This window comes from Pan troglodytes, chromosome 6 (genome assembly GCF_028858775.2).
Source record: "Pan troglodytes isolate AG18354 chromosome 6, NHGRI_mPanTro3-v2.0_pri, whole genome shotgun sequence".
Lineage (NCBI taxonomy): Eukaryota > Metazoa > Chordata > Mammalia > Primates > Hominidae > Pan > Pan troglodytes.
Genome location: NC_072404.2, coordinates 137,053,243 through 137,078,676, shown reverse-complemented (window position 1 = coordinate 137,078,676; position 25,434 = coordinate 137,053,243). Strand labels below are relative to the sequence as shown.

Genomic DNA, 25,434 nt, shown 5'->3' with positions numbered 1-25,434 from the left:
AAATTCTAGGATTAAAAAAAAGTAGTTGATATAAAAAATTTACCAATGGGGCTCAACAGTAGACTTTATCTGAGAGAAGAAATAAAGAATTCGAAGATCAATCAAGAAGATAGATAGAAATTGTGTAATATAAAGAATAAAGAGACTAATGAATGAAAAAAAAATGAAGAGAACTTCAGAGAAATGGAGGAAACTATTAAGTGCACTATTACACAAATCACGGAAGTACCACGAGAAGAAAGAGACCAAAAAAAATTCAAATAAATAATGGCTGAAAACCCCAAATTTGATGAAATGCATTAATGTATATGTGTAAAAAGAAGAACAAATTCCAAGTATATGCTAAGTGTGGGGATCCACATCCAGACACATTCTAGCAAAATGTTGAAAGACAAAGTGCAAATCTTGAAAGCACGGAAGAAAAACAACTCATCACATCATGGGGAACAAATAAGATTAATAGTTGACTTTTCATTAGAAACAATGAAAGCCAGAAGGCAGTGGGATAATATTCAAGGAGCTGAAAGCAAAATAATTGTCAAATAAGCATCCAGTATTCAGCAAAACTATTTTTATAAAAGAAGGCAAATAAAGACATTGCCAGATAACCAAAAACAGAGTATTTATTCTTATCAGACCTGCCTTACAACAGATACTAAAGGAATTTCTTCACACTTAAAGAAAAGACACCAGACAATAATTCCAATCCACATGAAAAAACAAAAAGTGCCAATAGAAATGTAAGATAATGAAAAGTATCCCATACAGAATAGTTTTTACTTCTAAGGGAGAAAGGACTAGGATGTAATTAGAACCCAGGAGAGTTCAAAGGTTATGATTATGTTCTTAAACTAGGTGATAGGAACACAGGTATCCATTCTAATTCTTTATACTTTACACATATTTTATAAACATTCTTTCTATCCATTCAATATTCATTAAAACAATAAAAACAACATTTTAAACTTTTCTTAATAAATGTTTTAAAGTTCTACAACCCCTAATCCTAAACAATCAGAGACCATACAAAATTGGCATTTGATGTATGTTTTACCTTTAGTCTGCCATTTTCTTCAGTTGATTTCATTACTTATATACTTCTATTTTTTAAATTTTTTATTTTTATGTTTTAGAGACAGGGTTCTCACTATACTGTCTAAGCTGATCTTGAACTCCTGGGCTCAAGCAATCCTCCTACCTCAGCCTCCCAGAGTGCTGGAATTACAGGCGTGAGCCACCACGCCAGTAATTTTAATCAGAAAAATTTTATGGGGGATCTCTATCAGTTCAATTGGATACATTGTTTTAATAATAAATTTTTGATAAACTCTTAGCATGTTGATCTCTTTCTCAACTTTAGCATGTTAACCTTAGTATGGTGGTTTCTTGTTTTATATCAGGTAATATGTAAACTAAAATAATAACCATCAACCAATATTATATTTTGAAAATTGAATTAATGTATATAAAATATTTTGAATATTTTATATGCATTATATATTTTGAAATTTGAATTAATGTATATAAAAATGCTTGGATCACTAAATGTTTCTCTGAATATAAAATATTATTTGATACAGAACCTCAGTTTCTTCTTAATACTTATTTAATACAACTTACAAGCTTTTTTGATGTTACAAGGATGTACATGTTTGTTGTCATTTATAAGCTAAATTCTTTATACCATTTTCAGAAAACAAATTTCAAAGGGGTAAATATTATTCCGCTAAAAGTTTTTAATAAGTGCTTTTTTTTGAAGCAGCATCTAAATGAACATTATTTTGATGTGTAGGAAAGAATATGAATAGAGGATCAACATGGAAGATGTTAAGATTGGTGAAGTAAATTTCCCTTTCTGTATACATTTCTTTTTTTCTTGGAGACAAGGTCTTGCTCTGTCCCCCGGGCTGGTGTACAGTGGTGCGATCATAGCACACTACAGCCTCAAACTCCTGGGCTCATGTGATCCTCCCATCTCAGTACACTACAGGCACACACTACCACACCTGGTTATTTATTTATTTATTTATTTGACCAGTCACTGCTATATTGCTCAGGCTGGTCTTGATCTCTTGGATTCAATCCTCCTGCCTCAGCCTCCCAAATTGCTGGGATTACCAGGCATGAGCCACAGCACCTGACTTCATTTCTTAAGATATATTTTACAACCTGAGCAATTTCACCCAAGTATATACAACTGAAAGAGAAACTATCTTTTGTGTCTTTCCCCAAAAGCATAGAACTTTTTATATTTTTTCCTGGCTAACAGCTCTGACTAGAAAATTAACGAATCCAAAGACACAACACACACACACACACAAAAAACAAACAAAAAAACCACCAATGTCCTTTCTTATTGAAAACTGGAACCTGGTGCCTTTATAAGGCATCAAAACAAATTTCTTAAAGCCAGGATGTCTCCAAATTATCTTTTGATTTTATCTTTTTTAGATTTTCCAAAATTTAACTCAGGGTTTTAAGTGCTATTCTAAACTGTGTTGATAATTTAATTCCTTTTTAATTTCTCTAAAGTAATAGGTATACTTATGAATATACATATTTCTACATACAATAAAAATGAACTAGCTAGATTAACCAATTGACTGATTCCACTGGTGTTAAATTAATTATTTAAATTCCAGGGAGGCAAATATTTAACACATACCTTATATTAGGAAACACCTTTTGAGAGGAAAATAAATAGGTTACACACCCTTCACAAACTATTTTTTTAATTCAATTTAAATCCTTTTAAATATTAAGAAACACCATGTTCTCAATGATTTAAATGTAAATAGCCATGTGACATTACCTCCTTATATTAAGTCAAAGTGGAAAATTTAACTACAAATATTGTGATCAGTGGATAAATAGTTATGTATCCTTAGGCTCTTTGTCATTTTTTATCACATTGCTTAAAGGCACAATCCAATGACTTTTAAGTCCTAATTAATAGAAGTTTCTGCATGAGTCATTCTGTTCTGAAAATGAAGGCATGATATCATAAAGAAAACAAATTACTGTATGTATAACTAGGAAATCAACCATCAGAAAGAGCAGATAGTTTTTTGACATATTTGGACACTCAAACCGAGGTATTTTAATTTTTACATTTTGTCCTTCTGTTTCCCACATCTGTCTAATATAGATTAGACACTCTTCCTAACAGGAACATGTCAAATTCTCTCCTGTTTGGTTTGTAAGAATGTATTGGTTGTCACTTTCAAAATGGAAATCTGTTTTTGCTGGTAATAAAAATAACACAATCACTTTAATATTCATAGATATATGAAGTCAAAAGTGAATTTCTCAACACAGTTTAAGTTTAATAAAAATAATTCAAATAATTAAAATTATTCTAATATTTTTAAGAAAAGGTCTCTGTTCCATTTAAAGGGACATACTGAACTTTAGAAAAAGTAAATTGATGTTATTTTTAAATGTCTATGCTAGTAGTTTGAAAGGATAATAATCTACCAGTTATTATAATAATGCTTAGAATTCTCATTCTCTATAATGTTATTTTGTAAAATATATATATACTACAGTATATATATATATTTTATATATGCACATTATATAAATACACACACACACACACACACCACAAAATTTTATGCAGTATATAATATAAACATGTAAACCAAAAAGTATCTGAAACAGGTCTCAATGCCTGTAATCCCATCACTTTGGGAGGCTGAGGCAGGTGGATCACTAGGTCAGGAGTTCAAGACCAGCCTGGCCAAGACGATAAAACCCTGTCTCTACTAAAAACTACAAAAAAATTTAGCTGGGTGCGGTGGCAGGCACCTGTAATCCCAGCTACTTGGGAGGCTGAGGCAGGAGAATCACTTGAACCCAGGCAGCAGAGGTTGCAGTGAGCCAAGATTGCACCACTGCTCTCCAGCCTGGGTGACAGAGTGAAACTCCGTCCCAAAAAAAAAAAAAGTTTATTTTGCCAAGGTTAAGTACATGCCCAGAAGAAAGGAACACAGAATCACAGTAACAGTCTGTGGTCTGTGCCTTTCTCCAAAGATTATTTTGAAAGATTCAATATTTAAAGGGAAAAAGTCAGTTGGAAGGGAATGATGGAAGGTCCGGTCACATTAATGAATCCAAATGTTGCAAGAGAAAAGGAGCAGGTAGGGAAATAGTCAATTATGAACTCGTCTTCAGTTCAGCATTCAGTAAGATAAGTCGAACATAGAGTAGCTACCTGTGGAGATATTTGGCCTTTTATCTGTGTAGCTACCTGCGTAGGAACAAAACAAAAGGCAGTTTCTTGCATGACTCAGCTTTCAGCTTAGTTTTTTCCTTTTGGCACAGCAAATGGGGTCCTGATATTTTATTTTGTTTTCACATACTACATAAGACTTTAAGGTAGTCCAGAGACGAGTACTGTATGACAGATAACTATTTGACTCAATGCTTAAAAGTTTTTCTATTTTCTCTCTTTTTATATTTTCTGATAATCACAATATCATTGTACAATGATATTGGTGCTTCTTCTCAGGTAAAGTAATGGAATCAAGGCTCAGAATGAGTATAGCATCATCTGTTTACAGAGATGAGTGTCCCAGTTCCTATAATAAGTTTTGAAAGACAATGTGAGTAAGATATTTTTTATTCTGGTCTCTGATTACTTCTCTTAGGAACCTAGTGGAACAAACACACTCAGGGCCTCCAGCAGTGTTGTGCTGTTAAGAGTGTCTTTTCTGTGTGACTGTTTGTTGTGTTAGACACCTAAGGTATTAGTTCCAGCACTATCAGCCTTCCCAGTTGTTTGATATATGGACTCATGAGAAATGAAACATTTCATGTGGGTAAGAGTAGTGATTAATGCAGGTCAAAATTCCATCTCACATGAGGCTTAAGAGGAGGTTTAGAGAGATTATAGCAATTCTTCTTCATGAATTCAACTTCCAGAGGTCAGAAATATTTTTGGAAACCTTTCATTTCCCTTTAACAATCATTATATGTGTTTAACCATAAATTTAATAAAAACTCTTCTGAATGTACATACAAATATAAAGCTCCTTTTGGACAAACTGTTAAAGCAGTAACTTCATTATTTACTACTGACTGTGCAAAGTAGTGATTATTTTGTTATAGAATCATTGTTAATGGTGGTGTTATTAAGTGTTGTCTCCTTTCGGCTTCAAGAATGCCTACATTTCGGATCTTAAGTCCAAATTCACACTATTTATACTCATATACATTTATGTACTTGGTTCTTATCTGGTATGAACAGGCTGGGTACTACCAGACATCCTACCTGCACACTGTCAAAGAGGGTACCAGAGGTAGGCGATGGTGTAAAACAGTGAAAAACTGCTCATATCAGGAGCCTTATTTACAGGGTAGGCAATACCAGGCAGAATGTAAATGAAGGAGGTGACTGCTGCCAGGAACACCTGAAATCCATCCAAGACTGACAACGGTCCTATGTAAGACATAAGGAAGTGGCTCAGGTATACTGCAGAAAAAGGGCAGATGAAGGCCAGGGATAGCTTGTTGAGGACCACAAGAGAAGCTGAGAATGACCTGAGGCCTTTCTCCTTTGAGATAGAAACCCATATGGCTAAAACTGTGAGCTTTCCTCTTGTGGAGTTAAGAACAATCTCTTTTCCTCATTCCCAGAAGCTCACACTTTCTGGCCTGACTAGGACACCAGAAGAATATTTCATTCTAGAGAGCCTGACAGGATGCTGCAGAAAATAAGAGGGGATTCTTTCTTCCCTGTCCTTAGAAGATCCTTTTCTTAGGAAAGGAAGTTAATATCAAAGGCTGGGAGTTTGATAATATGACCTCTGAGCTTTATTACTCCATACTAAAAATTTTAGATTTTTTGTTCTGCCTTTTTGTAGAAGCTGTTTCATTTTCATGGTCATTTCATAATCTTCCTCATAAGGGTTTATAGTTCTGCTAAATCTGCCCCAATTCCATGAATGGACTAAATGAGTGAATCTTAACTCCATTAATGGAGCCAAGTAAACCAGTGGTCCCTTGAATTCCGTCATATTTATTAATCTTGATGAAGCAACCATATTCTTTAGACACCTCAAGCAATTTTAAATCATAAAGGAAAAGTCCAAAAGATTGGCAAACACGAGCGAAAAGGAGATGACAGAGAACAAATGATGTTATGGTTATTAAAGTTTCAATTCTAATTTTATTTTTCTAAAAATATGGCAAACAATTAGTTCTTTCAGAATCTTAATATGTACTCTAATATTTTAGAAATTTAAAATTAAATCTCTTAAACAATTTTACCACAAATTTTTAAAATTTTAAGATGCAGGATGCTTTTAAAAATGAACCAGTTTTTAAGCCAAAACAAGGAGGAATGAAAAAATGCTATCTAAACAAGTGAAATTTCACATTTAAGTAAGATAAATTGATATAAAAGCTGTTATAAGACAATTAGGTTTATACATTTAGCCTCAAATATATTTTCCCAAAGTCCCTTTTACCCTTTAATGAAATGACTGGATATCCTATTGGCATTAACACAAAAATATGTGGTACTTAGTGGGATAAATGACCTAAGTTTTACTTTAAGATCCTGGTATAATGAGATCGAGTAATGCCAAAAATACTCTTTGAAATACAACATATATGACACTGGCTGGAAAGATGAACTGAATACTATGAAGTAGACTGAACTTAGAAAATTAGATTATAGTGCTTATAACCTGCTTGGTTGACTGGGCCAACAAATTCGCCTTCAAACTACTTAAAGCAAACCTACTTGAAAGTATTTCTGGTTTCAGCCCAGCAGCAAGCAGCTCAGAACCTGCCGCTCTATCCTACCAAGTAAAATGCTGGACAAATTGAAAAATCAAAAATCTGTAAAAGAAGTGATGATGCAGGGAAAATTGCTGCCCCAAAAGTTGAAGAGAGAGATAGTCAAATATGAGAATGAAAATGTACCACAGCAGAAAATCACAAGCAACAATCTTCATGGGATTCAGTGCTGGGTTTGGGAAGCCTAAATTGTAATAGAAAATTGCTGGGGGCTCAATGTGGCTAACTCTGGGAATTAAAAACTACAGGGAGACTATCATAGAAGGGCCCCAACAAATTTGTAAGTTTTGCCTCCAGGGGTTCAACCTAATTCTCAGAACATATATGAGAAAAAAGATTCCATCATGCTTCTGAAATGGAGAGGAGAAAAGGATCAGTTTGAAATATGCCAGAGCATTCTGTTCTTCTCAACAAGGTCTGCCCTAAAAGAAACAAACAAGCAAAAACCTACGGAACAGAAAAACCCAGTGTGAGGAGACAGAGGAGACAGAGCAAGTTTCAGAACAAGATTCGTATATGCAAAAATGTTGTAATTATCACACTGGGAATTTAAAACAACAATGATTAATATACTAAGGGTTCTAATGAATAAAGTAGACAGAATGCAAGAACCAGATGGGCAACGTATGCAGAGATAGAAATTCAAAGAAATAACCAAAAAGAAATGCTAGAGATTTTTTTAAAAAGTACTGTAACAGAAATGAATACTTTTGATGGGCTTATTAGTAGATCGGACACAGTAGAAGAAAGAATCTCTGTGTTTGAAGATGTCTCAATAGAAACTTCCAAAACTGAAAAACAAAGAGCAAAAGACTGAAAAAGAAAAAAGAATAGAATATCCCAGAACTGTGGGACAACAACAAATGGTATAACACATGTTTAATGGGAATACCAAAATTAGAAGAAGGGAACAGAAGAAATACTTGAAACAATAACAACTGAGAATTTCCCCCAAATTAATGTCAGATATCAATCCATAGATACAGAAAGTACATAGAACACCAAAGAGAATAAATGTCAAAAAAACCTACACCCAGACATATCATGTTCAAATTACAGAAAATCAAAGGTAAAGGAAAAATCCTGAAAGAAGCCAGAGGGGAAAAAACACCTTACCTATACAGAATCACAGATAAAAATGACACCTTGCTTCTCAGAAATCATTCAAGTAAGATGAGAATGGAGTGAAATAAAGTGTTAAGAGAAAAAAGCAACAACGTAGAATTTTGTACCTGGTGAAATTATCCTTTAAAAGTGAAGGAAACTCTACCTACTGCAACAAACAAAAAAAAGAAAAGAAAAGGTATATTCATTGGGAAGGAAGAAGTAAAATTTTGTTCACTGATGACATGATTATTTATGTAGAAAATCCAAAGGAATCAACAACTACAAAACCTCCTGGAACTAATAAGTGAATCCAGCAAGGTTACAGGATACAAGATTAATATATAAAAGTCAATTGCGGCCGGGTGCAGTGGTTCACACCTGTAATCCCAGCACTTTAGGAGGCCGAGGTGGGTGGATCACCTGAGGTCAGGAGTTCAAGACCAGCCTGGCCAACATGGCGAAACCCGGTCTCTACTAAAAATACAAAACTTAGCCAGGCATGGTGGCATGTGCCTGTAATCCCAGCTACATGGGAGGCTGAGGCAGGAGAATCATTTGAACCCTGGAGGCGGAGGTTGCAGTGAGCCGAGATCACTGCACTCCAGTGCACTCCAGTGCACTATGCCACTGCACTCCAGCCTGGGTGACAGAGCAAGACTCTGTCTCAAAAAAAAAAAAAAAAAAAGTTGATTCTTCTCTATATGATAGCATTGAACAAGTAGAATTTAAAATTAAGAACATGCTACCATTTACATTAGTATCCAAGAAAAAATATTTAGGCATAAATCTAACAAAATATGTATAAGGTTTATATGAGAAAAACTATAAAACTGATGAAAGAAATCAAAAAATTAAATAAATGGAGAAATATTCCATATTTGTGAATAGAAAGGCTTAATGTGAGTACTGTCAAGATGTCAGCTTTTCCCAGCTCGATCTACAGATAGAATGCAATTCCAATCAAAATCCCAGAATATATATATATGGATATTGACAAACTGATTTTAAAGTTTATACAGAGAAGCTAAAACCCAGAATATTCAACACAATATTGAAGAACAACATTGGTGACTGACGCTGCCTTATCTCGAGACTTACTATAAAACTACATATAGTGGGACATTGTGGTATTGGTGAAAGAATAGAAAAATCAATCAATGGATTAAAATGGAGAACTCAGAGGTAGATCCACATAAATACAGCCAATTGATCTTTGATGAAAGAGAAAAAGGAATATAATGAAGCAAATATAATCTTTTCAATGAATGGTGCTGGAACAAGTGGATGTCCACATGTAAAAAAAAAGAATACAGACACAGACCTTTTCATCCTTTACAAAAATTAACTCAAAGACTTAAATATAAAATGCAAAACTCTAAAAATCCTATAAGATAACAGGAGAAAATGTAGATATAGATTTGGTGATGGCTTTTTTAGATACAATAGCAAAGTCAAGATTCACGAAAGAAACAATTGATAAGCTGAAGTTCTTTGAAATTAAAATTTTCTGCTCTGAGACATATAGTGTTAAGAAAATAAAAAAGAAGTCACAAAATGGAAGAAAATACTTCCAAAAGACAATCAATGACTATTATGCAAAATATACAAAGAATTCTTAAAACTCAACAATAAGGAAACAAACAACCTAATTAAAAAGGAGGCCAGGGACCTTAACAGGTACTTCACCAAAGAAGATGCACAGATACACATACGAAAAGATGCTCCATGTCATGTATCAGCAGGGAAATGCAAGTTAAAACAACAGTGAGATGTCACTATACACCTCCAGTACTAGAATGGCCAAAATTCAGAACACTGACAACACCAAATGCTGACAAAAAAACATGAAGCAACAGAAACTGTCATTCATTGATGGTGCGAATGCAAAATTGTATAGCTACTTTGGAATACAGTTTGTCAGCTTTTGCAAAGCTAAACCCACTTTTATAATATGATCTAGCAATAGCACTCCTTGGTATTTACCCAAAGGAGTTGAAAACAAGCCCATGCAAAAACCTGTACAGGGTTGTTTATAGCACCTTAATCTATAACTGCCAAAACTTGGAAGAAACCTTCAGTAGGTGAATGGGCAAATAAATTGCATTGCATCCACACAATCGAACATTATTCAGTACTAAAAAGAAGTGACCTATTAACTCATGAAAATAATGGAAATTTAAATGCATATTACTAAGTAAAAGGAGCCAATCTGAAAAGGCTACATATTGTATGATTCCAACTATATGACATTTTGTAGAAGTCAAAACTACCTAGGCAGTATAAAGATCAATAGTTTCTGGGGGCTACAAGGGGAGGAAGGGGCGAATAGGTGAAACACAGAGGATTCTTGGGGCAGTGAAAATGTTCTGCATGATTATATAATGGTGGATACATGTCATTATATATTTGTTCATGCTCATAAAATGTACAACACCAACACCAAGAGTGAGCCCTAATGTAAATATGGTCTTTCAGTGATAACGTGTCAATGTAGATTCATCAGTTGTAACAAAGGCACTACTCTGGTGGAGGATGTTGATAATTGGGATGGCTATACATATACTGGGGCAGGGGATATATGGAAAATTTCTGCACCTTCCTCTTAATTTTGCCATAAACCTAAAACTACTTTATATTTAAAAAGTCTTTAAAAAAATAAAAAACCAGATATGTCTTCAATAAAATCACTGGAGCTTAGAATTAAAAAAAAAAATCTGATACTTGGCTCAGATCAAATTATTCTCATCACAAACCTCATTCGTCCTGTTCCATAATTCCTCAATTAACAAAGCCCCTGGCTAATTCCAATCACCTTAGTCTAAGAATATCCCCAGGGGCTAATTTTCCTGGCCCTAAATCTCAGTTACTAAAGACTCTGGCACATGCTGTCAAATCTCCCAAATCATCCACTGCCTGTATCTCCACCTACAGCCTTTCACTTGCTGATGGCTGATCCTTGTCTGAATCCTGGACTCAGTTTTGCCTTGTATATCATCTAGTTGTTTTGTTTGTTTGTTTGTTTTTGCCATGAATTGTATCTTAGTTTCATTCTGCTTGACTGTATCCCTACTCTGTCCTTATATTTGACTAAAAGAAAAACCTCGTCTGGGTGCGGTGGCTCACACCTGTAATCCCAGCACTTTGCGAGGCCGAGGCGGGCGGATCATGAGGTCAGGAGATCAAGACCATCCTGGCTAACACGGTGAAATCCCGTCTCTACTAAAAATATAAAAAAATTAGCCGGGCATGGTGGTGGACACCTGTAGTCCCAGCTACTCAGGAGGCTGAGGCAGGAGAATGGCGTGAACCCGGGAGGCGGAGCTTGCAGTGAGCCGAGATCGCGCCACTGCACTCCAGCCTGGGCGACAGAGCGAGACTCCGTCTCAAAAAAAAAAAAAAAAAAAAAAGTAAAACCTCAGCTTTGCCCACATGTTTACATCCCTGAGCTAGTACTCACATATTTTATTTAACATCCCCAGGCTGAATCTCAGCCATAATCTCGATTACCAATTAGAAACAACGTCAGATTCTCTCACCCAGAATTCTTTGTGTGCTTCATAATGACGCTGTTGCAGATAAAGTAACTCATCTATATATACGTGCTTAAGTTTCTACAGGAAGATATTGTTAAATGTATCATTATCAGAAAAGAATAAAGCACTCAATTTTATATGGCACTGTGTTAGATGCTTTAGAAAAGTAGGTTTGACAGCATTTGTTCCTATCCATCAGGAAGTTATTTATGATATAAAAAGATACGAACACACATAATTTAAAATAAGATTCTATATTATTTGAGGAGAAAGTAATTTGTTATAGTTGTAGTACAGGGGTTTCAGTAGGGCCCACTAGGGATGACGGATCATAATATAGAATCCTCCTATTTCAAGTAATTTATTAAATGTCTCTATAAATGTTTTTTAAAAGGACAGTGATCCATGGCACAGTAATAAAATAGAACTCTGCAATAGGTTCCTAAATATGCCATGGGGCTGATTATTACCTCCATTGTGTTTTTCTGTTTCCTCTTTATCATATTTCCAAAGAGTTTATCTCCTCAGTTGGTGGTCCAAGAAGTTAAATTGTATGATTAAAACCAAATACCATGTATTTTATACAATTCTGGAAAGAAAATAACAGATTCAATTAAACATTTTGCAGAGTTAGAGGAAATGAGCATTCTTGATGTATAAGCACTGTTTGAAGAATTATTTAATGCTTCTCCTAACAGTTTATATTTAGCAATGTCATTTTTCAATCATTTGTTACTTAATATTTATAATACTACCATGACAGAGTTGGATAAATAACTCTGAGTCTTCATTATATAAATATAGTCCCTGGGTGCAATGAAAACACTCAGCCACTTTTATAGATAAAATACTAGAGGATTGATATGGCTATATAATTGTTATTCTATAGCCCAGGGGGTCCCCAACCCCCAGGCTACGGACCAGTACCAGTCCATGGCCTGTTAGGAATTGTTTTTTCTGCACAGAAGAAGGTAAGTGGTGGGTGAGCAAGTGAAGCCTCATCTGTATTTACAGCTGCTCCCCATCACTTGCATTACCACCTGAGCTCTGCCTTCTGTCAGATCAGTGACAGTATTAGATCCCTATAGGAGCACAAATCCTATTGTAAACTGCACATGTGAAGGATCTAGGTTGTGCCCTCCTTATGACAATCTAATGCCTGATGATCTGTCACTGTCTCCCATCACCCCTAGATGAGACCATCTAGTTGCCAGAAAACAAGCTCAGGGCTCCCACTGATTCTACATTATGGTGAATTATATAATTATTTCATCATACATTACAATGTAATAATAATAGAAATAAAGTGTACAGTAAATATAATGCGCTAGAATCATCTTGAAACCATCTCCCCACCCTGGCCCATGAAAAAATTGTCTTCCACAAAACCAGTCTCTGGTGTCAAAAAGGTTGGGGACTGCTGCTATAGTCAATGCCACTGTTTAGTAATCAAGACTACAGAGAAGGATCTTCTTTTTTCTTTTTTCTTTTAGGCTTATAAGGTAGACTAAAGTGTCAAGTTGAACCAGAAAAAGTCTTGGAATCTCTCTAAACCTATTCTGGTTTGGGGGATGCCTGAAAAAATTAAAAATAACAAAAAAATGGAGTCAAATCAAACATAGAGTAAATCATGAGTTACATTAACCAGTAACAAATATATTAGAACTTCTGTTACTGTTGTAGCATGAAGAGATCAGCAAATCCTCTTCATAAAAAACTTAGAATAAAGTTGGAAAAAGCTGACAAAAGTAACTATGTATGGTCTTAAGTTTAACCAAAGGCAGACAACAAATCAAGAATTGTTTATTCTTGAAAATCTGGTAATGTTTCAGATAAATACAGTGGGAAACTTCGAAGTGTTCATTACAAATATTTGCAAAGGAGTAAAGAAAACTGTGTTCAAAAATAAAAAGAAAAGGTGATGATTATGACTCTATACATAGAGAATCTCAATAGAGAAATAGAAAGTATGAAGAAAAACCAAAATAAAATTTAGAGCTTAAAAGTATAATAACTGTAATGAAAAATTCACAAGATGGGTTCAATAGCATATTTGAAATCAGAGAAGATAAAAACAGGACAGGAAAGTAGATCAATAGAAATAATTCAACTAAAAAACAATGAGAAAAAGTTGAAAAAAATGAACAGAGTCTGAAATGTTTTATATTCCATAAAGCAAATAAACATATGTGTAATGACAGCTGCAGGCTTTCATAACAAGAAGCTAGGGGAAAAAAAGAGCAAATAAACCCAAAGTAAGTAGAAAGAATTATATAATAAGGTGAAAATATAGCTAAGAAAGGAGAAAACAGATAAAGCCAATCAAACCAAAAGATGATTCTTTGAAAAGAACCAACAAACTTAATAAACTTTTGCTAGACTGATCAAGAGAAATAGAAGACATGGATTTTCAAAATCAGGAATACAAGAGGAACATCACTAAAGACCTTACAGAAATTAAAAGAAAATATTCAGGGAGTATCATTAACAATGGTACGCCAACAAATTGAACAAACTAGATAACATGGACAAATTCCTAGAAAGACACAAATTACCAAAACTTTCTTAAAGAGAAATAGAAAAAAGTGGAATAAATAAATATATGCCAAGTAAAGACCCAGAACCCTAATGTTCCAATAAAAAAATAGTCCAGGCCCAGAAGAGACTGCTAAGGAAGAAATAATATTAATACTACACAAACTCTTTCAGAAATAGAATGGCAAGGAACAATTTTCATCTCATTTTATGAGGCTAATATTACCCCAATACCAAAGATATTTCGGAAGGAAAAACCACAGTTCAACATCCCTTATAAAAATAGGTGTTGATGTCTTTTAAAAAAATTAGCAAACTGAATCCAGAAACATAAAAAAGATTATATACCATGAGCAAGTGATATTTATCCCAGGAATACAAGGTTGGTGTAACAGCCAAAAGTAAATTAATATGATTTACAATATTAATAGAATAATAGAGCAAAAAGTGACTATCAAAATAGATGCAGAAAAAGCATTTGACAAAATCTAAAACTCATTAAAGATTAAAAAAACAAAAACCCTCCAAAAATGTCAAAGGCAACTTCCTTAACTTGACAAATGGGCATCTGAAAAAAACTCTATATGCAACATCATACTTAATGGCGAAAGACTCAATATTTTCTACCTAAAATTGGGAATAATACAAGGATATCTGCCCTTATCACTTCTATCAACATTGTATATTGGATTCTTCTCAGTGAAACAAGGCGAGAAAATGAAATCCAAATTTTCTTTATTCACACATGACATAATCTTGAAAAAATCCTAAGAAATAGATATCCAAAAAATATTAGAACCAATTATTTATTATATGTTTAGCAAGGTCACTGGACACAAGATTAATATATGCAAACTTATACACATATATATACTAGTAAAAATTATCCAAAAATGAAATTAAGAAAATTGCATTCACAATTGCATCAAAGGAATAAAATAAATTGAACAAAAGCATCACAAGACCTGTACATTGAAACAACAATATTTTATTGAGAAAATTTTTTAAAAAACTAAATAAATGCAGAGATGTATTATATTCATGGACTGGAAGTTTCAATAATGGTAAAATGACAATCCCCTCACTAATGGATCTATAGACTCAATGAAATCATTACCCAAGTCCCATCCATTTTTTTCTTGATAAATCAACAAGCTAATCATAGAATTTATATGAACATTCAAATAACTTAAAACAGACAATTTTGAAAAAGAAGAACATAAAGAATGCACATTGGCCAGTCATGGTGGCTCATGCCTATAATCCCAGCGTTTGGGAGGCCATCATGGGTGGATTTCTTGAGATCAGGAGTTTGAGACCAGCCTGGGCAAGGTGGCAAAACCCCATCTCTACAAAAAATACCAAAAAAAAAAAAAAAACAAAAAAACCTAGCCTGGCATGGTGAGGTGCATTCATGGTCCCAACTACTTGGGAGGCTAAGGTGGGAGGATCACTTGAGCCTGGGAAGTCAAGGCTGCAGTGAGCCAAGATGTCACTTAGGTGACAGAGTGAGATCCTAACTTAGTACAAAGCTACAATAATCAAGACTGTGTGGTATTGTCATAAGGATTGTATGGATCATTATAGCAAAATAGAGAATCTATAAATAAACCCACATTTATGGTGAATTGAATTTTGACACAGGGGTCAAGGTGATTCAATGGAGAAATGATTATTTTATCAACAAAAGGTACTGAAACAATAAGACATCCATTAAAATAAAGTTAACTTACTACCATTTCAAGCACCACACAAAAATTTTACTCAAAATGGATCACAGACACAAGAATTCGAAGTATAAAAGTTTTAGAAGGAAATAATGAAGAAAAGTTTTTGACATTGGGTTGGTGAAAAATCTTCTTAAGACAAATAAGGGCACTATGTAATGGTAAAATGCTTAATTCAATAAGGATATCTAACTAACCTAAACTATGCATCCAAAACAGGAATACCGAGATTCATACAGCAAGTTCTTAGAAAACCACACAATAATAGTGGGAGACTTCAGTACCCCCATGGGCAATATTAGACAGATCACTGAGGCACAAAACTAATAAAGGTATTCAGGATTTGAACTCGACACTTGATTACATGGACCTAATAAATATTTACAGAACGCTCCATCCAAAGAAAATAGAATACACATTCTTCTCATCACCACATGGCACATACTATACAATTGACCACTCAATTGGACATAAAACAATCCTCAGCAAATTAAAAACAAACAAACAAACAAAAAACCAAAGTCATACTAACCATACTCTCAGACCACAGGACCACAGCACAATAAAAATAGAAATCAATACTTATAAACTCACTTAAAACCATATAATTACATGGAAATTAAACAATCTGCTCCTGAATGATTTTTGGATAAATAATGAAATTAAGGCAGAAACTAAGTAACTCTTTGAAACTAATGAGAACAAAAATACATTATACCAGAATCCCTGGAACATAGCCAAGGCAGTGTTGAGAGGGAAGTTTATAGCACTTAACATCCACATAAAAAAGTTATAAAGATCTCAAATTAACAACTTAATATCACAACTATAGGAACTAGAGAAATAAGGACAAACCAACCTCAAAACTAGAAAAGAAAGAAATAAAATCAGAACTGAATTAAAGGAAACCAAGATAAAAAAAACAAACACAAAAGATCAGCAAATTGAGAAGTTGATTTTTTGAAGATTTAATAAGATAAATAGACCACTAGCTAGAATAATAAAAAAAAGAGAAGAGAAGATCCCAATAAACACAATTAGACACGACAAAGGAAGCATTACCACTGACCCCACAGAAATACGAAAAACCTTCAAAGACTACTATGAACACTTCCATGCACACAAGCTAGAAAACCTAGAAGAAACAGAAATACTTCTGGACATACATACCCTCTCAAGATTGAACCAGGAAGAACTTGAATCTCTAAACAGACCAATAATAAGTTTCAAAATGGAATCACTAACAAAAAGCCTACCAACCAGAAAAAGCCCAAGACCAGAGGGATTCACAGCTGAATTCTACCCAATGTATAAAGAAGACCTGGCAACAGTTCTTACTAAAACTATTGCAAAAACTTGAGGAGGAGGGAATCTTCCCTAACTTAATCAATGAGACCAGAATCACTCTGATACCAAAACTTGGCAGAGAGACACACACACACACAAAGAAAACTTCAGGCCAATATCCTTGATGAGCGTAGGTGCAAACATCCTAACTGAAATACTAGCAAACCAAATCCAGCAGCACATCAAAAAGCTTATCCACCACAATAAAGTAGGCTTTATCCTTGGGATGCAAGGTTGGTTCAACATATGCAAATAAATAAGTGTGATCATCACAAAAACAGGACCAAAAACAAAAACCACATGATAATCTCAAAAGATTCAGAAAAGGCTTTTGTAAAACTCAACACTCCTTCATGTTAAAAACGCTTAACAAACTCGGCATTAAAGGAACATACTTCAAAATATTAAGAGCCATCTATGAAAAACTCACAGCCAATATTATACTGAATGGGCAAAAGCTGGAAGCATTTTTCTTGAAATCCAGAAGAAGATAAGAATGCTTTCCTTCACCAATCTATTCAACATAATACTGGAAGTCCTAGACAGAGCAATTAGTTAAGAGAAAGAAATAAAAGGCATTTGAACAGGAAGAGAAGACACCAAACTATTCCTGTTTGCAGATGATATGATACTATACTTAGAAATCCCCATAGTCTCTGCCCATAACCTCCTTGATCTTATAAACTTTAGCAAAGTCTTCGGATACAAAATCAATGTACAAAAATTGGTAGCATTTTCTATGCTCCAACAACATTAAAGCTGAGAGCCAAGTCAAGAATACAATCTCATTCACAATAGCCATAAAAAAATTACATGCCTAGAAATATAGCTAACCAGGGAGGTGAAAGATCTTTAAAATGAGAATTACAAAAAAAAATTGTATAGTTCATTCTTCCATTGCTATAGAGAAGTACCTGAGATTGGGTAATTTACAAAGAAAAATGACTTAATTGAATCATGGTTCCGCAGTCAGTACATGAACCATAATGCCAGCCATCTGCTTGGTGTTTGGGAGGCCTCAGAAAACTTAGAATCATGGCAGAAGGTGAAAGGGAAGCACGCTTGTCTTACGTGGCTGGAGCAGGAGCAAGGGGTAGGGGGAGGTGCCACACACTTTTAAATGACAAGGTCTCATGAGAACTCACTATCACAATGACAGCACCAAGGGGTAATGGTGTTAAACTATGAGAAATCACCTCCATGATCCAATCAATTCCTACCAGGCCCCACCTCTAACATTGCAGATTGCATTTCAAAATGAGATCTGGGTGAGGACACAGAGCTAAACCATATCATCCTACCCCTGATCCCTCCTGAATTACAATCCTGGCTTCCCAACAGTCCCCCAAAGTCTTAACTCATTCTAGCATTAACTGAAAAGTCTACAGTCCAAAGTCTCATCTGAGACAAGGCTATTCACTTATGCCTATGAGCCAGCAAAATTAAAAACAAGTTTGTTATTTCCAAGATACAATAAGGGTATAGGCATTAGGTAAATTCTCCCTTTCTAAATGGGAGAAATTGGCCAAAAGAAAGGGGTTATGATTCCATAAAAGTCCGAAACCCAGCAGAACAGTCATTAAATCTTAAAGCTCCAAAATAATCTCCTTTGACTCAATTTCTCACATTCAGGGTACACGGATGCAAGGGGTGGGCCCCTAAGGCCTTGGGCAGCTCTGCCCTGTGGCTTTGCAGGGAACAGTCCCTGTGACAGCTCTCATGGGCTGGCATTTAGTGCCTCCAGCTTTTCCAGGCTAATGGTGCAAACTGCTGGTGGGGTCTGGGGTCTGGAGGATTATGGCCCTGTTCTCACAGTTCCACTAGGCAGTGCCCCAGTAGAAACTTTGTGTGGGGGCTTCATCCTCATATTTGCCCTCTGCTCTGTACTAATAGAGGTTCTCTGTGAGGGCTTCACCCCTGCAGCAGGCTTCTGCCTGGACATCCAGGCTTTCTCAAACATTCTCTGAAATCTAGGAAGAGGCTCTCAAGCCTTAACTCTTACATTCTGTGCACCCACAGGCTGAATACCACGTGGAAGCTGCTAAGGCTTATGGCTTACATTCTTTGAGGCAGTGACCTGACATGTAACTGGATCCCGTTTAGCCATGGTTGAAGTTGGATACTCCTTGCTCCTCAGCTTGCAGACGGCCTATTGTGGGACCTTGTGATCATGTGAGTTAATACTCCTTAATAAGCTCCCCTTTATATATATCTATATATAGATTATATTTATAGATAGATATACAAAGACATATCTTTATATTTATATCACATATAAATATATGCTGTATCTTTATATCACATATAAATATATGCTGTATCTTTATATCACATATAAATATATGCTGTATCTTTATATCACATATAAATATATGCTGTATCTTTATATCACATATAAATATATGCTGTATCTTTATATCACATATAAATATATGCTGTATCTTTATATCACATATAAATATATGCTGTATCTTTATATCACATATAAATATATGCTGTATCTTTATATCACATATAAATATATGCTGTATCTTTATATCACATATAAATATATGCTGTATCTTTATATCACATATAAATATATGCTGTATCTTTATATCACATATAAATATATGCTGTATCTTTATATCACATATAAATATATGCTGTATCTTTATATCACATATAAATATATGCTGTATATTTATAACATATATTATATAACATATATTTATATAACATATAATATATTACATAACATATAACATTATATAACATATATTTATATATGTATATATAAAATATATAACATATTTATATATGTATATATAAAATATATAACATATTTATATATGTATATATAAAATATATAACATATTTATATATCTTTATAACTAATAGGATAATATATAAAATATTAATATATCTTATATGCTTATATATTATATACAAATATATAGTACACATAAATATAGAAGATATATTTATATTTACATACAAATATATAATATATATTTATTATATATTTATATATATATTATCCTATTAGTTCTGTTCCTCTAGATAACCCTGACTAATACAATAGCCAAAATAATCCTAAGTAAAAACAACAAAGCTAGAGGCATCAGGTTACCTGACTTCAAATTATACTACAAGGCTACAGTAACCAAAACAGCATGGTATTGTTACAAAAACAAATGTAAAAATAGACCAATGGAACAGAATAGAGAGCCCAGAGGTAATGCCACAATCCTACAACCATGTGATTTTCTGATTTTTGCCAAATTCAACAAAAACAATGAGGGAAAGGGCTTTTTTTTTTTTTTTTTTTTGAGACAGAGTCTGACTCTGTCACCCAGGCTGGAGTGCAGTGGTGTGATCTTGGCTCACTGCAACCTCTGCTTCCTGGGTTCAAGTGATTCTCCTGTCTCAGCCTCCTGAGTAGCTGGGATTACAAGTGCCCACCACCACCCCTGGCTAATTTTTTTTTTTTTTTTTTTTTTTTTTTAGTAGAAATAGGGTCTCACCATGTTGGCCAGGCTGGTCCTGAATTCCTAACCTCAGGCGATCCACCTACCTCAGCCTCCCAAAGTACTGGCATTACAGGCCTGAGCCACCATGCCTGGCTGGGAAACTACTTTCTATTTCATAAACAGTGCTGGGATAACTAGCTACCCATATGCAGAAGACTGAAACTGAATCCCTTCCTTACACCATCTACAAAAATCAACACAAGATGGATTAAAGACTTAAATGTAAAACCTAAAACTATAAAAACTCTGGAAGATAACCTAGGAAATACCATTATGACATAGTCCTGGCAAAGATTTCATGATGAAGATGCCAAAAGCAATTGCAACAAAAATAAAAATTTACCCAAATAAACTAAAGAGCTTCTGCACAGCAAAACTCTGTGTTATCAACAGAGTAAACACACACTCTACAGAATGGGAGAAAATATTTACAAATTATGCATCTGACAAAGGTCTAATTTCCAGCATCTATAAGAAACTTAAACAAGTATACAAGCAAAAACAAACCACCCCATTAAAATTGGGCAAAGTACATTAAGACATTAAGACACTTCTCAAAAGAAGACATACACACAGCCAACAAGCATATGAAAACATTCTGAACATCCTTAATCATTAGAGAAATGAAAATCAAAACCACAATGAGGTACCATCTCACATCAGTCAGAATGGCTATTATTAAAATGTCAAAAAATAGCAGATGCTGGCGAGGTTACAGAGAAAAGGGAATGTTTATACAGTGTTGATGGGAATGTAAATTAGTTCAACCACTGTGGAAAATAGTTTGGTAATTTCTCAAATAACTCAAAGCAGAATTACCATTTATCCCAGCAATTCCATTATTAGATATACACACAAAGGAATATAACTCATTCTACCATAAAGACACATGCACATTTATGTTCATCACAGCACTATTCACAATAGCAAAGACATGGAATCAATGTAAATGCCCATCAATGGTAGACTGGATAAAGAAAATGTGGTACATATACACCATGGAATACTACACAACCATAACAAAGAATGACATCAGGTCCTTTGCAGCAACATGGATGGAGCTGGAGGCCGTTTCCTAAGTGTACAAACACAGCAATAGAAAATCAAATACCACATGTTCTCACATGTAAGTGGGAAGAAACATTGACATGTGGCCTTCTTTAGGGTGGAGGGTGGGAGGAGTGTCAGGATCCAAAACTACCTGTTGGGTACTATGCTTATTACCATCTGTACATCAAACCCTGGTGACGCGCAATTTACATATGCTACAAACCTGCATATTTACCCCTGAACCTAAAATAAAATAAAATAAAATAAAATAAAGACCTTTTTAGATAAGACATAAAAAACATGCCCCATAGAAGACAAATTTGATCAAATTTTAACAGAATTAAAACATTTGCTATTCTAAAGACCCAATAATAAAATTAAAAGGCAAGTAAGAAAGTATAAGGAAATATTTGTAAATCACACATTTAATAAAAGATTTGTGGCTAAAATATGTAAGGAACTCTTACTACTTAACAACAAGACAAAGAAGCCAACCAAACTTGGCAAGATATTTTAATAAATATTTTATCAAGGAAAATACACAAATGGCTAACAAGCACATACAAATATGTTTAACATCATTAATCATTTGGGAAATAAAAATTAAAACCACAGTGAAATCAGAAAATGGATATAATAAAAGAGAATGACAAAACCAAATATTGGCAAGGATGTTTTGGTCAGCAGAATAATGAATCACCTTCCAAGATGTCCATGTGTAATCCCTAGAAACTTACATGTTATCTCACAAGGCAAAAGGAACTTTGTAGGTGTGATAAAAAGTTAAATATCTTAATATGGGAAAATTATCTTGGGTTTTTTAGCTGGGCCCAATATAATCACAAAGTTCCTTATAGGAAGGAGTCAGGAGAGTCAGTAAAAGAAGAAGATGGAATGACGGAAGCAAAAGCTGGACTGATGTGGGGTCAGGAGTCAAGGAATGCTGGCAGCTGCTAGAAGCTGGCAAAGGCAAAATCATTTTTTCCACTGGAGCTTCTGGAAAGAAGACAGCTTTGCCAGCACCTTGATTAGCCCCCAAAGACCCATTTTAACTGCTGACACTCAGAATTCTAAGATAATATATTTGTATTTTTTATGCCACTAAACCTGTGGTAGTTTGTTACAATAGTAGTAGGAACTTAATACAGATGTGAAAAAAACTAGAACAATCAAACATTTTTTATGGTAATGTAAAATGGTACAGTTCCTTTGAAAAACAATTTGATAGTTACAAATAAGCAATTCCATTACAAGGTATTTGCAGAAGAGCAATAAAAATATATGTCCATACAAAGATATGTGCACAAATGTTCATAACTGTATTATTCACAATAGCCAAAACCAGAACAAATCCAAATATTTATTAATTTTTGAATGGATAAATACAATGCAGTATAACCATGAAATGGAATAATACCAGTGAAAAGGAATAACCCGATTATACAACCACATGAATGAACCTCGAAAATTATGTTAAGTGAGAGAAGGTGAATACGCAAGTCTACATATTGTATTGTTCTATTTCTGTAAAATTTCCAGAAAAGTCAAATTTATATAAAAAGAAAACCTATCAGTGTTTTCCTGGGAATGGAAGTTGCAATTGATTATAAACAAGGACAAGGGATTTTTTTAAGTTGTGAGAGAAGTGTTCCAAAACTTGATTGTGGTGAAGGTTGCACAAATATGTAACTTTCTAAAATAATCAAATTGTACATTTATAATAGGGGAATTATTTTGTATGTAAGCATGTCTCAATAAAGCTGTTAAAAGTAAAACAAGAAGAAATAGAAAAACATGTTGTCAAGTTCTCTCTCTACAATTTCCCAAGGAGCTCTTCTCTGCAGAAGAGACAGAAAAATTTTAAGTCACCTTTCCCCTTAATACATACTTAAATTTATTATGTCTATCTGCATATTTGCATACTCACTGTCTGTTTTTCTCATATTAGAAAATGCCAAACTTCTTGAAAACAAAAGTAATGGTTAATATTGAATCCACAGTGGTATCCCCTATCCAAGAATCCACTATATGTCTAAGATACATTTGCTGAATCCCTGAGTAATCAATGCTCCCAGCTCAAACACCAGCATTTATTTTAGCTACCTGGAGAAATGTCCTTCCTCATGATTTTTTCTCAAGATTAAACTGTGGTGTAATTCCAAGTTTTAGATATTGTTCACTTTTAAAGCCTCTGTGAACACACAAGGAGAAAAAATGGGGAGAAAGAGTTTGTACATTTTGGCAGCACTAATTCTGTCCTTCCATTTTTTTAAAAAAAGTACATTACCACTCAGAAATTTTCTTTTTTTTTTTGTTTTGAATCATTTTACCCTTTTTTCTCTCTATTGTCTCGTCTGTAGCTTTGCTTCTCTAATAACCACTCCTTTCTTTGAAAGAAAAATTATAAACCGAGCAGGTGTTCAGTCATATTTGGATAATTTTCTTCCATTCACTGCTTCCTCAAAAATATTTCATCCTAGATTCTTAACTGAATCATGTCATCTATTCATTTATTATTCATAGAACAAAACATGATTGTTACATCTGAACCAGCCATGCAGTGAGTTGCATCAGTTTTTAAATAGTTTGAAGTGAATGAATCGGCTAAAATGAAGTGAATGCACTTCAGCATATGTTGACACTGCCGAAATCAGTGGGCACCGAGCAGCTGCTTAAAAAATGACAGTGGTACAGCCCTGAAAGTGATATTTGTAGGAATGATAGCCATTCAATCTTTTTCCTTCAGTATTATGCGGTGATACAGTTTGGATGTTTGTCCCCTCCAAATCTCATGTTGCAATGCAATCCTCAGTGTTGGCGATGGAGCCTGGTGGGAGGTTGTTTTGTCATAGTGGTGGATCCCTCATGAATAGCTTGATGCTGTCCTTGTGATAGAAATAGTAAGATAGTTCTTACTCTGAGTTCATATGAGATCTGGTTGTTTAAAAGTGTGTGGCACCCCCTGACTTGTTCTCTTCTTCCTGCTTTCCCTATGTGATGTGTTGGTTCATCTTCGCCTTCTGCTATGACTGTAAGTTCCCTGAGGCTCTAGCCAGAAGCAGATGCTAGCACACTTCCTGTACAACCTGCAGAACCACGAGCCAATTAAACCTCTTTTCTTTATAAGTTACTCTGTTCTGGTTACTTCTTTATAGCAAGGCAAGAAGGCCTGACACGTTCAATGTGTTCTAACCTCCTGCCAAGTAGTGTGCAAGGTTCAAGAGATGGAAAATTGGAAGCGAACGTCCTTGGAGAAGCTCTCATTCAACTGAAAGCAAATATGGTAAGAGATAATTTTCTCTACAATGTGATTAGAACTATGATGTGATATAAATAAAATGTTGGAAGTGTTCACAGATGACATAATATGTTTCCCTTGTTTCTTCTGTTGCTATTACTCAGTGCTACAAACTTCATTTTTTTTCATGTTTTTTTTTAGGAACAGATAAGAAGGCAAGAAAAGGATCATCACAAATATAGCCTGACTGGATGCTGTTTAGAGCAGTAGCTATTCTATTACCTCACATTCTCAGGTTCTATAATCTGAAAATAGCTAAATAAAAATAATAGCTGAGCCCAAACCACTGAGGTTGGTGTCAATTCTTTCATTACAAGAAACGATCTCAGGGGCTGTTGAATAAAAATAATGATTGAACACAGGCATCTACTTTTATTCCCCCCCCAAACCCATTAAAACACTAGTAAAGGGAATTTTAAAATATACAAACTCAAAAAAAGATGTGAAGGATTGTAGAAAAGAGAATAGCAACAAAAGTTTGGACCAAAAGAAAATAAATAAGTGAATTTAAAAGACCC

At 34.4% G+C, this 25,434-nt stretch overlaps 1 long non-coding RNA gene across 1 annotated transcript in view; it reads left to right on the top strand.

Moving 5' to 3' along the window:
• LOC107976100 (uncharacterized) overlaps positions 1–25,190 on the top strand; it is a 41,794-nt gene extending 16,604 nt beyond the window's left edge. The window contains exons 2-4 of the long non-coding RNA XR_008536558.2: positions 19,076–19,228; positions 24,774–24,901; positions 25,058–25,190. This is a non-coding gene — a long non-coding RNA (uncharacterized LOC107976100). The remainder of the gene's footprint in view (positions 1–19,075; positions 19,229–24,773; positions 24,902–25,057) is intronic.
• Positions 25,191–25,434: the final 244 nt, after the last annotated feature.